At 38.1% G+C, this 12,328-nt stretch overlaps 1 pseudogene; it reads right to left on the bottom strand.

The window, feature by feature from the left end:
- Positions 1-2,125: 2,125 nt before the first annotated feature.
- On the bottom strand, positions 2,126-9,652 carry LOC114035483 (annotated as a pseudogene).
- Positions 9,653-12,328: the final 2,676 nt, after the last annotated feature.

The raw sequence follows: 12,328 nt of genomic DNA, 5'->3' as shown, positions 1-12,328 counted from the left end.
TCCCCTACCCATCAAGAAGGCAAGCCACAGGATATCAAATATCCTTGTGAAGTCATGAAAAACATATTTCTATATTAACCATGTTGTTAAAAAAAACAGGAAGCAAAAATGCTTAGTCTGCACTCAGAGTTCATTAGTTCTCTCTCTGGAAATGGAAAGCATTTTCATCACGAGTCTTTTGGAATTGTCTTGGATCTTTGTATTGATCAGAGTAGCTAAGTCTTTCACAGTTGATTATCATTATAATATTGTTATTATTGTGTATGGTGTTTTCCTTGTTCTGCTCACTTCACTTTGCATTAGTTCATATAATTCTTCCCAGGTTTTTTCTGAAATCATCTCCTTCATTATTTCTTATAGAACAATAGTCTTCCATTACAATCACATACCACAACTTGTTTGGCTATTCCCCAATTGATGGGCATTTTCTCAATGTCTAATTCTTTGCCACAACAACAAAAAAAAATCTGCTACAAATACTTCTGCACAAATGGGTCCTTTTCCTTTCTAAAAACATATTTTTGAATACAGATTTAGTAATCCTATTGCTGGGTCAAAGAGTATGCAGACTACTTTGATGCAGGCACAATGCTGCAGAGCTGTTCTGGCACAATCAAGGAGTAGGAAAGGAGGTCCTGTGTATGTAAATGCCTTAATAAGAGTTATAGTAGAAGCAATACCCTAAAACCTCTCCATGCAAGTTAGCCTAGATAGTATTTCTTTAAAATATCTCAAGACATTCCTGAAAACTTCGTTGATTCAGAGGACGATAGGCTCGGAACATCAACACCACTTCCTCGACAACTGAGTACAAGGTATCAATGAGGAGCACCAGCAGTACCCGATGGTTGGTTGGAGAAACATAATAAATAACTAGGACAAAGGGACATTGCTCAGCTGAATCAATTCCAGGTATCCTCACTGCCTATCTTTGTTATATGCCCTTCCACTATAATAACTGAGGCAATATATCTTTGTTAAGTGAATGACTTATGAGTGTCTCACTTTCTTCTAATTTTGAATCTTATTTACCAAGAGACTGTCCTGTGTCATGCCCCACCCAAAACAGGAGTTCTTAGCATTTGTGTCATGGCCTCCTTTCATGGTCTGGTAAAGCCTGTAGACCCCTTCTCAGGATGTTTATAAAGGCAATAAGTGAATGAATGAATGCCCAGAATTATAGAGAAAACTGCATCGAATAGTCATCATCCAAATGCGTATGTGTGTGTGTGTGTATATATATATGTGTGTGTGTGTGTGTGTGTGTGTGTATAAATATATATATATCTATATATCCAGTTCTGTCTAAATATAGAAATGTGTGTGTGTAAGAGAGAGAGAGAGAGAGAGAGAGAGAGAGAGAGAGATTGAGATTTCATGGACACCAGAATGAGAACTCTTACTAGATTTTGAACCTTCATAAAAGTAAAGGTTTGACAAAATGAAATAAAGTGCCTTAGCTTGAGGACTTGTTTCCCAGGGTTGTTGGAGAAGAAACTCTCACGTTTGCAATAACTGACAAAAAACCTGTCCAGTTTATTTGCTCATCTGCTCACAGACAGAGAAACAACTGGAGAATTAGTTGTTCACAAACCACCAAGGAAAACTGCTGAACCCATGAACTGCAGAAATCCAGGTACAGGGAGCTGAAAATTAATGAGATGGCTGATGGCTAAAGGAAAAAGACAATTCCTTCTTGCCTCCTTGATGAAAATATCTTCCGCCTCTTGGAAACGCACTGGAAACCAATCAAGCTGCTCATCTTAGCCAATGATGCCATTTACTTAATGTAACAAATGTGTATCAAGCCCTTCGAAGGAAGAAGGCACTGTAATAGATGCTGAGAACACAAAGATTATTCTCTTTTATTTTTGCACAGGACCTGTAATTTCTTTGGTATAGGAAACTCTCAGTCAGGAAACTCCCTCTACCAATGTACTTGGCATCTCTGCAAGACTGATAGCTTTGGAGAGATTTCAAGAGCATCAAGAAGTTAAGTGACTTATTTTATAAATAAATAAGTATATTAATTTATTTTGGTTTTTTGGTTTTATTTTAGTATGACTTCTAAGGCTCATACAGTCAATATGTATCTGGCTTGAACTCAGATTTTCCTGACTGAGCATTATCTCCCCAAGACATATCCCCCTGTTTTATGCACCACATTTTTGTATATATTAACTAAACGGTCAATTGCTCCTTTCCTGATCTCCAAAGATGGCAGATGTGGAAGGAAATCATTTCCCACAAAGAAACACATGAAAACCCAGTCATCGATGCTCCTCTCAATATCAAAAGTAAATGGCAGACTAGCCATAGTTAATTCTCTTTCTAAATACTCACAAAGCACATTTAGCCAAATGTAGATAAACTCCCCTTCTGAAGCAGGAAGACTTTCTTCAAACTGATCATGCTCTCCCTGTTTTTCCCTTGGCAAACCCTGGCAGTCCTTGACTTCATGCCCAAGCTGATTACAAAGACCACATGGTTTTGGTTTGTTGGGTTTAAATTCTTCCCTAATAATTGTAAAGTTTGGCTCATGTGTGGCAAGTCCAAGCATAATGAGATCAGCATCTGCTCCACATAAGCAATGATGAGTGTTTGGGTCATGGTTAGGTTGAGCTCTTTGTCTTCTAATATAATCCATGATTTTATGTTCTCCTTCGCCAGGAGCACTAGCATCAGATAAAATAACTGTCAAATTTTTCCACCCAGGGTCATTATTTAAACGATCAACAATGTAATATCGAAGGCATTTAGCAAGATTGTCCATGAACTCAGTTCCTGGTGTAATACAATTGCTGTCAAATCTTTCTTTGATCTCTTCTGGAGGAAGAAAGCCACCTTTTGACAGTATTTCTTCCCTGACTCGCTGCTTCTCTATAGTTGCTTCCATTCCTTCCTTTGATGCTCTAAACCTTCTGGAACGCTGCTAGTTCATTTTAGCACGTGGAGCTACTCCATCTATTGCCATGTAAAGAAGTCGTCTTGGTCTTACTATATTGAAGAGTCTATCAATATATTCAAAAATTGCAACCATCATTTCATCTTCATTTTTTGGTGCTGGTTGTCTTCAGGATGTGTACAAGGATGGATGATTCCATTCATATCCAAATATAGATTATCAAACTCCACTTCATTTGGATTAGGTTTACTGGTATCAACTGGGATCTTGACGCCATTGCATTCTTTGGGCTTTTCTTCCACGCAGTTCACGATGATGGACGGATACTCCCCAAGACGTCATTTACAAATATGTATATAATTGTAATGATTATAAATACCATTATTTGGTCCTGTAAAGCTTACAAAGTGATTTCCATATTATTACATCATTTTAACCTTACAAAGACCTTATGAAGTCAGTATCTCAGGAATTATTACCCCCCTTTTTCAGATGAAGAAATTGAGGCAGAAACAGTTTTTTGAGAAAAGGTATTCTGGCATAGTCCCATGTCTTGAGATAAGTTATGTAACGCCATCCTCACTGTAAAGATGAGGTAGTCATAACCTGGAGAAGTTAAGGGACGTCTCCATTGTCTCAGAAACAATTTAATGGCAAAGCTCAGACTAGATCTGAAGCCTCCAGACCCCAATCCAATGTTTTTTCCCCTATCAGATTGGGAAAAAAAATCAACCTTTTGAGTATTGTGTTATTAAACTCTGATACTGTTTTAAAATTTGAATTTGAATCTATTGTCACCTTGAAACAATGGAAATCCAGATATACTTGGTTGTTGTTTCAGATTCACTGAAAAGGTGATTTTACATGTCCTAGAATATCACAACCAAATCTGAGAAATAACATTCTTAAAATCATCTCTGGCAATTCAGTGGAAGAACTAGACTGCGTGATGTAGTAGAGAGAGGATCAGCATTAGAGTCAGGAAGATGAATTCAATACCTATTACATGTATAAAAGCACACATACATGTATCTGTATACATACATATATGTATCTTTAAAACAGTTTATCTTTCTATAGCAAATGGGATCTAAGATTGATACATTTTGGAACTAAACCTATGACTTTATTGATATAAGAAATTCCTGATCAAAAATTCCCTTTATCAATAAAGATCAGCTATACCTCTCTACCTCATAGTCTCAGAGAATTGTCTGCTGAATGACAGATTAAGTTATTTTGCTGCATCACATAGGGAGTATGCATAAGATGTCTCACTTAAACCTAGGTGTTCCTGACTCAGACTACTTCCCTATCAATCATTCCTTGCTTCACAATATATACACAAATATGTATGTACATATGTGTACATATCTATGCGTGTATAACATCACATCACATCATATATTAGTAGTAGTAGTATTTTTATTAAGGGACTCACTGAGAACTCTCTTAATTTGGCCAAGATTGAATCCTCATGGGTCCAGTTTCAGTTTTAAAGAAGCTCTTCAAGAGGAAGAGAATTCCATCAACATTTGGGTTCCTTCTTGATTTGCAGGAGAGTGGGCCAACTTTGAGGATCACGTCCATGAATTTTCCATGGATGTTTCCAGTTTCCAGTGGAGATGGTAGAGGGGATGGTATCATTTTGAACAGAGGCAGAAGGTCAAACCATCTTTTTGTACTCCTTTATTTTCCTGTCTGCATGGACCTCTTTACTTAAGTGACAGCTAATAGTAAGGCTACAAAGAGCCTTAGAGATGGAAAACCTTTGAGCTTTTTCCATGTAAGACATCTGAGAGTGAAGAATGGGAAACCATGTTGGTAACTAACTTTTAGTTCAATTTCAAGCTTAATGAAGCACTGCAATTTGGCAGCAAGATGCTATGGAAGATCAATATTCATTCCACAGAATATCTTAGAAAATCCCTGGACCAAAACCTGAGAAACCACTTAGTGTCTTTGGCCATCCTAATGGGCCAGCTCTTCCTCTTACTTATTCAGAACTGCTTCAATCCATTTATCAAAGATGTGATAGTTATACTTTTATTTCTCTCCTTACATATCTTCATTCCCATGTACAACATGAGCAACCACAAAATCATTCCCATAAATCTGGGGAGAGTAGACTATGTGGAAAACACACTGAAACCAATTTTCTTTCTTTTTTTTTTCTTTTTCATTTTTTTTTTTTAGGCAATTGGTGTTAAGTGACTTGCCCAGGGTCACACAGCTAGTAAGTGTCAAGTGTTTGGTCTGAGGATGGATTTGAACTCAGGTCCTCCTGACTTCAGGGCTGGTGCTCTATCCACTGCACCACCTAGCTGCCCCATCAATTTGCTTTCTTTGTGCTCTTAGTCTATCACCCAAATTGATCGAGATTACAAAAATCATAATATTTGGAGCCAGAAAAGATTTTAAGATTACTTTCATGTATAACTCACCTCAAAAATGCCTTATTTGCTATTTTCAGTATAATCCAAAATGCATCTATTAAGCACAACATTGTGCAAAGCACTCTGTTAGGTGCTGGGATTATACAGACAAATCAAAAGTTTCTGTCTTCAAAGGATTTATAGTCTACTTGGGGGCAGGGGAAGGGAGAAGTGGTCACAGATAAGCACAACCAGGTCCAAATTAGTAGGAATAATGAATCCTCTGAACATGCTGTATTATTTGAATTTGCACTGCATGTTTCTAATAAGCTAGAGCCAATTACCATATTTTACATAATTTTAACTATACATAATAAAAAATGAGGTCAGTTCAGGTGATTTTAGTTTTGGAACTAATCAGAATTTAGCTGTATAATAAGTATAAGGGGAAGTATAAGCAAACATAAATATTTACATATATGTATATAAGTGTGTGTGTGTACACACATATATATAGTTATCTAATTTTAGGAGTAAGGAGAGATCACTAACAATTAAAGATTACGAGCTGAATCTTGAAATAAAGTAGGAATTCTAAGAGTTGGGCATGAGGAAAGAGAGTCTATCCTAAGCATTGGAGATAGCCTGAGCAAAGGTAAAGGGGTGAGAAATGAAGTATGGAATTTATGGAATAATAAGTAAACCAATTTGGTTGAAACATATGAGTGTATGAAAGGAAGTAATGGAAAATATCTGGAAAGGTAGGCTGGAAGGTTGGCAAGGACTGTAAAAGTCAAGCTGAGGAGTCTGCATTTCAACCTAGAGGAAAAAGGGAGCCCCTGAAGGTATTTTAGCAAAGCATCAACCTGCCCAGATGTGTGCTTTAGGAATATCATTTTGGCAGCTATGTAGAGGATAGATTGCTTTTATAAGAATCTAACAGAGAGAAGAGGAGAGCCTGATTTAGGGTGGTGGCCAGATGAGTTTAGAGAAGGGGATAAACGGACAGGTGCTGTAGAAGATGAAACAACTAGAATTGGTAAATTATTAAATGTGACAGGTGAGGGAGACGTAATAATTAAGGAACACTCTAAGGTTGTGAACCTGGATGACTAGGAGGAAGGTGATGCCTTCAGCAGAAATAATTAGTTCATTTAGAGAATTTGTAACAATCTTTAGGAAAAAAAACACCCCATTCTCATACCTTACTCCCCCATCTTTGTCCTTTAGAAATAATCCTGTCCAATAAGTGACTCAGCACTGGCCACCTTGGAGAGCCATTTTGGATGTTATGACTACTGACCTCATTGGCCTGCTATCAAATATTCATGATGGTCTAAGAGGTCAATGGGAAGATGCTCTTCTGCCTATCAAATTTGAATCTTGAGGGGGCTTAGGAGAGACATTAACTTGTGGGAGAAAAAAATTATCTTTGCAAGTTTCACACTTAAATGTAATATCTCAGATTGCTGGCAGTCTTGTCTTTGGCCTTTCTACGTGGACTGGTCACTTGATTCAATGAGACTTCAGCCAAACCCAAACTGTCACAGATGGCTCTCAGGGTAGTTTTCAAATGAAAAGACAGCCACCATGGTGAGGGTAGAGGGAGAAGAAATATTTTGCACCATTTCTCTTCTTTCCTCTTTATTAAAGAAAATAAACAGCTGAACCACATTTTTTGCCCAGTTACAGACTTCTGTTCTCACCATATTGAGAATCTTTTTCCCCTTGGTTCGCTTGCATCTTAATGCTTTTGTGAGCCAGTGGACTAAAAACAATGTTATTTATGTTAATTGCACTGTGAACTGCATTAATAAAAGGGTTCAAAGAAAAAAAAAACATTTGCAATATTACACATTTAAATTCTGCCTATATCTTCACCCTTCGGTGACAAAGGCATTTGCGCAAATGGAACAGGATTCAAAATAAATTCATTTTTTTTTTGTGACAAGCTTGCAAATGGGAAAGAGAATATTAATGGCCAAGCATGCACCATGAAGTGCTATGTTTGCAGGAGGAGATCTCAAGGAGGCCCAGCCTAAACCAGGGAAAGTGTTTGATAATGAAACAAGGACTGCTTGGGGGTGGGGGGAGCTCTGATGACAACTTTGCCAACTATCCCACCACCTGCACTCAAAGTGGAAATGGAGATGCCAATCAGTAAGCAGAAGGCAACATCTGCATCACATTTGCAAAGAGGCAAAAATCAGCCTTTGCTGCCTGTGACATTGGAATTACTAGGTTGGGGAAACCCATGCACTTAGTTCTGGGACCAGTGTCACCAACATGCACCTGCTTTGGATGGTCTAGCTCTGTTTGTCACTATTATTAATATCACCTCACATTTCTTTCAAAATTTTATAGTATTCTAAGGGCTTTCATATATATGACCTCATTTGATCCTTGCCACAACCTTGGAGGGGGGTAAGTTAAGTAGGCAAGGAATTATTATCTCCATTTTCTAGATGAGGAAACTCTAGAAGAGTCAGAAAGGGACTTGCTCAAGGTTACGTGGCTAGTAAGCCGTAAATGTCTTTTTTTTTAAGAGGCCAAGTTAATAGGCTCCAAGCACTATTACTATGGTCTTACTTTCACAGACTCATTTTGCCTTTGAAAGGAATTTTACTGATTATCTAGTTTGCTTTATTTCACTCACCAAATAGTCCCTTGAATTTTTGTACTGGACCCATCCTCTTTTTCTAATAATCAGCAAGTACCATAACAGGAAAGATCACCACCTCACCCTTAATGGGTGAAATCAGGGAATGCAAATTTTTCAGAATATAAAGATCTCATTTTTTAAAAGTTGATTTTTTTTTTGTTAATCCTGGTATGGGTGTAACCCTCCATGGAGGGTAACATTTAGATATTTTCTCTACAAAGGAGGACAACATAAAGAAAAAGGAAAGCCGATAGAGTCTCAAATGCCACAAGAGAACTCCATTCTAAATCAGAAGGTGAAAAATGTTCAGGCTGTTTCTAAAACTGACTGATCTAAAAAATTCCTCCTTTGCTTTATTTCCATCTCTTTTTTGTGTGATGGAAACCAATAGGACTTCATGATTTCAGATTGCAAAATAGGTTGGGGTGAAGGTGAAGTGATGTGAAATAGGAAGAAGTAGAGAAAGCCATTTTATTACTTTAAATTAAGGATTTTTACATTTTTGTTTGTTTTTGTACCACAGACATTTCTGGACATACCCTTCTTTCCATCCCTGGAACTGAGCTCTCCCATGTAATGAAGAAAAAAAAAGTGTGTGTTTTATTAACTCAAAGTTTGGCCTCCTTTCTTGCCCTTTCCATTCATATTACTTTGGTCAATGCTAATATTATTCTTCTGGTTCTGTTTATGTCAATCTATATCAGTTCATAAGAGAGCTATCTTAGCAAAGAATGCCATGCAGACCAAGAGTTTGTCTACCTGCAGGATGTACAAATAGGGCTCTGTAGGCTTTGCTATCTCTTTATGTTGTGTTGACCAGGCTTAAGCAAATGATTGTGAAAGGCAAGTGAAATATGCATCCATTTCCCTTTGACCACCTGAGGAAACAGCCCCAGGCTCCCTGCTAGGGTCTGAGCAGTGCAGAACTGGCCTGAATTATACCCATCAGTCTCAAGGCGAAACTTCTGAATTAGAAGCTACAGAGACAAAAGAAATCTTGCCTAGACAAAAATAGGTGCTTGAACTCAAAGCCATAAAGGTATTTTAGTCACCTTACTTTATGTAGCAAAATAAAATTGCTATCAGATAAAGGGAAAACAAGAATAAAGGGGGAAGAAGTGAGGAAGGGGCCGGGAAATGGGAGACAGAGACAGAAAGGGGAGGCAAGAGAAAGAGGGTGAGAGAAGAGGAGGAAGAGAGGTATAAAGGAAGGGAATCCTTTTTGCATTTCATCAAACTAGATCAACTTGGACTCTTTCCAGATGCATTGAATCCCTGTGCTAGTTTTTTTTTTTTGTCCTGTTTTTTTTTTGTTGTTTTGTTTTGTTTTTAACTTTTGCAGACCAAATTTGTTCTGACATTGTGAAGATTTCCGTGTAGAAGGCATCTTTGGTAATCTGCTCCATCCTGTTAAGCCAATCACATAGAAAAACTCCTTCCCTGGTTTGCCTGAATCTAGTCCCTAAACCATTTCATGCATCATTGTTCTGCAAACAAATGGCCACCATTGCCCACAGTGAGTGTTCCTGGTTCATTAGGGAAAAGTTATTTTGATGCCTTTCAGTCCTTTGTCTCTCTGTGAGAAGTCTGGGTATTGACCCAACTGTGACACACCTGGGAAGGAGACTTAACTTGTGGATTCACTTCTGGGTCAGTGACAAGGCAGAGTTTTGAGGATGCCCCTAGCCATGCTCCATGAAGCGGAGACATGAGCAATTATCCAGTGCGTTTACTCCATGCTGGAGACAGTTTATTTAGGTCAGTCAGGCCTCACATCCCTGTTTTCCCAAATAATCATTTCAACTTTCCCCTTTTTTTCTGCATGAGGAGAAACAGAATAAGGGACCCTAAGAGACAACAGGCCCTACATCAAGAGAGGAGTGTTCATACTCATCCATTCCCATAACTTCCATCTCTCCCCTCAACCCTTACACACACACACACACATACACACACACACACACTCACTCACACACACACACACACACACACACACCCACCACCACCACCACCAATTCATAAATGTAGCCATGACACTCTGTTCTCCCCAACTGCTTCCAGTTCTGCCCTTACCTGCTCAATAAACCATATTGGCTTGAGATACTCTAAAATAGTCTGTTAGTATAACAAAGAACAAAACAGCCACACTTGGTTGATTAGTTTTTTTTTTTTACTTTCCGCTGCTGTGATCGAGATTATGGAGATGGAGTTTTCCACACAGATAAGGTAGACAATCAATAAACCAGGATTTATTAACATACTAGATTTAAAGCTGGAAGGTGGCTCAAAGATTAACTGGTCTAATCTGATCATTTTACAGAAGAGGAAACTGAGACCCAGCTGGTTAAGTGATTTGCTCAAGGTTGTACACAGAGTAACTAACAAAGGTAGGATTTCAATCTAGGTCTTTTAAAGCCCCAAACCAGCGTTTTTTTCCACGGTGGGTGTCACACTCTTCTCCAGAAATAAAGAGCATACTATGGCTCTTGTACTGTGGTAGGTGATGGGGAAGCAAAGACAGAAATGAGATAATCTCTGCCCTCAAGAATTTTACATACATTGAGAAAGAAGACATGTATATATATATATACATATGTACAAAATGTACCTAACATAAATACAAGGTAATTTGGGATGAGAAAGCAGTAGCAGCTGGGAGAACGAATGAATTGTTCAATAAATATATATTAAATACACATTCAAAAGGCTTGGGGCTGGACTGGGCCAGGCTGGGGAGAGGGGGTACAAGATGGGGTAATATATGATTCCGTGTCACTGTCTAGGAACTTGCAGAGCTGTTGGATAGAGACAGCATGGTACAGGGAATAGAGGGAAAGCTTTAGTGTCAGTAAGAGCTGGGATGAAGTCCTTTCTCTGTCACATACTAACTCAAACATGGGCAAGTCACCCAAAATCTCAGTGTCTCAGGCAACCCTCTAGGAAAAGGGACTTTTGAAAAAAAAATTATTAAGTGTATATCAATATAATTGGTTTCCTTTTTAATCCATCATATTTTATGCATTTAAAAATGTTATTCTGAGAGGTAATCTATAGACTTCACCACATCACCAAAGTAGTACATAGGAAATCCTCACACTCTTGGAACTACAGGTCCACATCCACCTTCAAAAAAGAGTGGCTGGCATACATACATACAAAAGACTTTTAAAAGAAAATATGAGAGAAATGTCATAAGAAAGGTACACAGAAAGTGCTATCGGAATTAAGAGGAAAAGATTAGGCTTGGAGTTGGCATGGAGAAGGCTGAAATTTGAGTTGGCCCCTGAATGGCAGGTAACTAGTAAATACAGCCTGGATATGTAAAAATATTCGGGGGGGGGGTAGGTATAAAAAAGTCACCAATGGATTCTTGGGTGTTTCTATAGATAATATATTTGATTTTGCTTGAGCATATACTGCATGATAGAAATAGGCAGTAACCTGAGATGACTGATGAGGAATCTTAGTGATTGAGCACTGGCCTTAGAATCAGAGAGACCTCACTTCAGATCTCATCTCAGATACTCACTAACTGTTTGACCCTATACAAGTCATTTCATCTTTCTCAGCCTCAGTTTCCTCAGCTATCAAATAGATCAAATAGTAGTAGGGTTGTTGGAAGGCTCAAATGGGATAATATATAAAGCACTTTACAAACCTTCAAGCTCTTTATAAATGTTTATTGGTATTTGGACAGCTTAGGATGGCAAAAGGAGGTAGACCAGGCTTATATTCCAAGATTAAGAGTGGAACTATAACAGTACCTGGATCACCAAGAGGATTCTCAGTGTTCACACAGAATATATGTGGTGTATAGAGGAATAGAGTAATAATGAAAATCATTGCCCAGGACCAGAACCAACATATGTGTATTGAATGGATTGGCAGTGTTAATTTATATCCATTGAGCTATAAACAAACTGAGCCAGACTTTTATCAATGACCCCAAGCTCTACTATTTGCTTCTTTCACCTTGTGCCCCATGGAAAAAAAATTGTTTCCACATAGTGAAAGGACAATAAATCTCCCACCACTTAAATGTCATCTAGTGCCATTAAAACTTATGAATTTATCCTGACTTATTCAGAGAGTGAAGAAAAGCCTCCAGAGGAGTTGGGATATAAAACATTAACTTCCTGATTAAAAAAAAAAGTACAGGAGAAGGTAGTTCTCTGAAGGACGATGGTTCCACAAAGCACCTGGGACAGTTAAAAGTTTTGAAACAATAAATTTAAGAAAGGGAGTGGGAGTGGGAGGGGGAGTCAGATTGAACTGTCATTTTATGATGCATGAGGGACATAATAAAATATGATATGGTGTTTAATGTATGACTCAAAAGAGATGCCAGGGAAAAAAGAATATCTCATAAATGTGATACTAGTTGGC

The sequence above is a fragment of the Vombatus ursinus genome, unplaced genomic scaffold (assembly GCF_900497805.2).
Source record: "Vombatus ursinus unplaced genomic scaffold, bare-nosed wombat genome assembly UNPS02009205.1, whole genome shotgun sequence".
NCBI lineage: Eukaryota > Metazoa > Chordata > Mammalia > Diprotodontia > Vombatidae > Vombatus > Vombatus ursinus.
Note: the sequence above shows the minus strand (reverse complement) of the source record. Positions and strands in the feature narration are given on the sequence as shown.